Below are 3,753 nucleotides of genomic sequence, written 5' to 3'. Positions count from 1 at the left end.
CAAGCCAAGGTCATACTGTTTGGACCTCAAAAGGACCTTCAGCTGGGTCCAGATGCAAAATGTTCCTGATGCTGGGAAGCATTTGCTCACCCAAGAAGACTATTTTCCCTCAGGTGGGTAGGACAAGTGAGGAGCTGATATAAGGAAGAAATTAATAATTTGGCCTCAAATGAACTTCTACTGGAGGAAGGTCCATGAGCACTGAGTGTGTGAGGGCCCATGGCAGTTAGCAACCTTAATTTTGCCCTTGCTTGTACCCATGAAAACACAGCCAAGCCCATGGGCTACAGGTGAGTTGGGTGACTCTTCTAGGTGTATCTTCTAGGGCAGATACCTAGCTGAGAGTTCAGTCCCTGTTTGGCAGCCTCATGTCTTTTTCAGCTTGATTGAACGTGAACAGAAATGTAAAAGAAAAAATAATAAAGAAAAGCAAAGCCCTAAGCCAGTATGCACTTGTTAATTATGATGATAGGTCTTAATTACAAAATCCTGTCACCAACTAATGATGAGTTCCAGATGAGAATTAGCTCAGAGAAGACTGAAGGCACAACTGCTAGTATGTGTTTCAGAAGATTGTTTCTCTGTGACTTTTGAAACTACCCAGTATTTGGGGAATTTCTGGGTTTTCCCTGGAGTGATCACTGCTAGGAAAGGCAGAGGAGAGAAACATTCACTGGCAGAAAAAAATGAAGTTTTCACCATCTTTTGTGATTTCCATGTAAGTAGTGTACAGATCAGGAACCACAGCCTGCCTAATGCTGAGAAGAATACCCCATGGTTTCACCAACCCTGGGCTCAACCAAGCTCACAACCCAAATGAGGACAAGTTTTTGTAACCCACGGCCTCTCTATGTGAGTTGTGACCTAACCAAGGCTGAAAGGAAGATGCCAAGTTTTACAGTGGTAAGAAATGGCAGTGATGATGCTGCTGGGAAATGGTATCTGCTTTCCATTCAGAGCTGGGGCTCTGCACAGTGCCTGACCACTGCAGACCTCTTTGCTGCTTTTCCTTTCAGTTATGTTACTGGCTACACCTCTCCTAGATGCAGGTTGTACAGGAGAATTACCTTGCAACACATTCCAGAATGGCTTCTGCTTTTATCTACCCAGAAACCCAAGCCAGTCCTGGTGCACATCATTTTCAGCTAGCAAATCCCAGAATTACACGTGCTGGGATGGAAAGTCAGGAGGACACAAAGGTGGGTTCAGGGCATGTCCCAGCAGTCCCGCCCGGGGGCCAGAGCCTTGCGAAACCTGTGCACACGAATGTAGGGCTGGCACTGAAGCCCTGCCACGTGCAGCTCACCCACTTTCTACATCAGCTTTTAGCAAATAGAGGGAGAGTCTTTGAGAGACAAAGCACAGCTTTGATTCTGTGTTCCCAAAACCTACAGTACCCATGGCAAAGAGGCCAGCCAGAGAGGCCAGAGCTCATCGCGAGCACATGGGCAGCTTGAGGGAGCATCAGGCAGGGTCAAAAGCACTTTGATGGCTTTTTCATGGTCTGGACTGGATCAGACTGCAGTGGGCCTGAAAAGGTGTTTCAACAACACTGTCCCAAAGCCCCAGGGATCAGTGTGGTGCATGAGAGCTGAGACAGGAGAACGAGCCTGGCCATGGGAGAAACTGCCCACTGCCACTGGCCTAAAGACTTGGGGAAATGATTCAATAATGCTTCATATTTTAAGCACAACGACAACTCTAACAAGAGTGTGAGGAAATGGGCATTAACAGCACATAAAAACCAAGTGAGAATGTGGCTTGTAATGCCAGCCAAGGTAAAGGAAACAAATTTGTACAGAATGGGGAACATTCTGCAGTTACAACATGTCTTCAAAAAAGAATTAGCACTGATTTCTGTTCATTCTCTTTTGCCACCCTTTCTATTTAAAACAGACTCCTCCTCCTCACCCGGAATGGATTATATTCTTTCTTTTGAATGAGTCTCAAAATATTTGGCAAATGATGGGCTGCTTAAAGGTGGAAAATCCAAAATGCATGTCTAGGCAAATCTCAAAACTTTAGCAGCTTCCTAAGCAAAAAGCACCAGAAATGCTCCACTTCATTAAGCAACCCAAAATTGTGATGAAATAATATTCCAGAGAAGGAAAGAGTTGGTTTCAAGAAAGCATGAACTTATTTGAAAATATTCTAATGTTCACTTTTTAAATTGTTCAGCATGAAAGAAACAGTCCTCAGTCCATTAAAATGAGTATTGCACCCCTTCCTCTTCATGTTTAAAGGGGGCTAAATTGCCATTCCACTCAGTAGAGGAAATAATAGAGACAAATCTTGCATAATGGGAAAGAGACAGCTTAAAACCATCCACTATATATTCTAAAAAATACCTAAAATGAGATTCTTTCTTGATTCTAAGAATTTTTAAATATTTCTGAACGTACAGAATGTCTGTGTAAACTGTTATTTTGAATTACCTACGGGAACTGACTCAGCTGGTTAGCAATATATTTCCATGCATGGACATTTCAGGTCTTTTTTGAAGTTATTTTTACAAACTGTAGAAGAGGACACTTACCCAAGACAAATAAGCTAATTTCAAAACAGCTAGTTCCTGAGAGAACTGGTTACTCATTAACAGCTAGACAAATAACACAATACCAAGCTAGATAAACTTCAGAAAAAAACTCAACCTGTCAGTTCCACTGCATGAAACAACAGAGAGCCTCAAACAGGTCTTGGTAGTTCATTTTCAAAATTATACTGAATTTTGAAGGAATTTGTACCACTCTGAAAAGTAAGAAGTATCTTGTTGTTCCGCAACAAATGACAAAGAGAAACATCTGTGTAGAATAACAGTTTTGGAGCAGGATGGCAAATGGAAATGATTCTGCAAGAATAAGAAATAAAATACAGTCCATCTAGTGCAGGCAAAAAAAAACCACCAAAACAGCTTCTGGAAAGCTCTTAAATAAGGGACAGAGAGACCTTTTCCTGAAGTCAACTTTAAATTCAAATTTATTTGGACTTTTTCTTGTCTCCTGCCATCCCTCCATGTCCCACAATAATAAGGCAAATCGTTTTCTACGGTTGTAGAGATTAGCCCTAGTGAAACACTGAGTTCTTTGGATAAGACAGCTAATGAGCAAAGGTGAGACCCTGGAAATCCTATCTTCATTTCACTCAAGTTCCTCACAAACTAAACGACACGCTGCCAAAACCCTCCAAAGGCATCGCTAAGCTTGGAGCTTCCTTTGGCTACAGGATTGGTTTCATATATTACTAAAAATGCCATTTATTTTTCACACAGTGAGCCACGAATCCCAGAAGAGCGTTCACTTTATGTCAGAGTACTTTTGGCTACTGGAAACTGAACCCCCACGTAACACACTGCACCAACACCCTGTATTTCTGTGAACAAAGCGGAAGTCCTCGCACATAAACACTCACGCCCCGCGGCCAAGTTCTTTGTGCACAGTAAAGGCTTTTAGACCATCTTAACAGACAAAAAAATAAGGCAAGCAACAATGTGTATGTTGCTTTTCAGTCTAAGTAGGTAGGAACAAGTAAAGCTGGGCACTTGGTGTATGGTCTGAGTAACACAAGCACCATTTGAGACCCCATTTTTTTCCCAAGGATGAAATACGAACCTAAGTCATATAAGGGAATGAAAAACACATTTTAAGGAAGAAATACAGGCATTAGCTGGTAAGTCATGCAGGGGTAGAAACCTATGGCCTGCCATGAGGAGCTTTACCAACATTTGCAGCACCTTCCTGGCACTTCAGAACACAA

At 42.3% G+C, this 3,753-nt stretch overlaps 1 protein-coding gene across 2 annotated transcripts in view; it reads right to left on the bottom strand.

Annotated features, from left to right (window-relative positions):
• Positions 1-3,753, bottom strand: part of LOC104396372 (hepatocyte nuclear factor 4-beta-like) — a 24,724-nt gene that overhangs the window by 20,233 nt on the left and 738 nt on the right. The gene's annotated exons all lie outside the window — the stretch shown is intronic.

The sequence above is a fragment of the Chaetura pelagica genome, unplaced genomic scaffold (assembly GCF_000747805.2).
Source record: "Chaetura pelagica isolate M959 unplaced genomic scaffold, ChaPel_1.0 scaffold139, whole genome shotgun sequence".
NCBI classification, from domain to species: domain Eukaryota; kingdom Metazoa; phylum Chordata; class Aves; order Apodiformes; family Apodidae; genus Chaetura; species Chaetura pelagica.
This window is presented reverse-complemented; position numbering and strand designations above follow the sequence as displayed.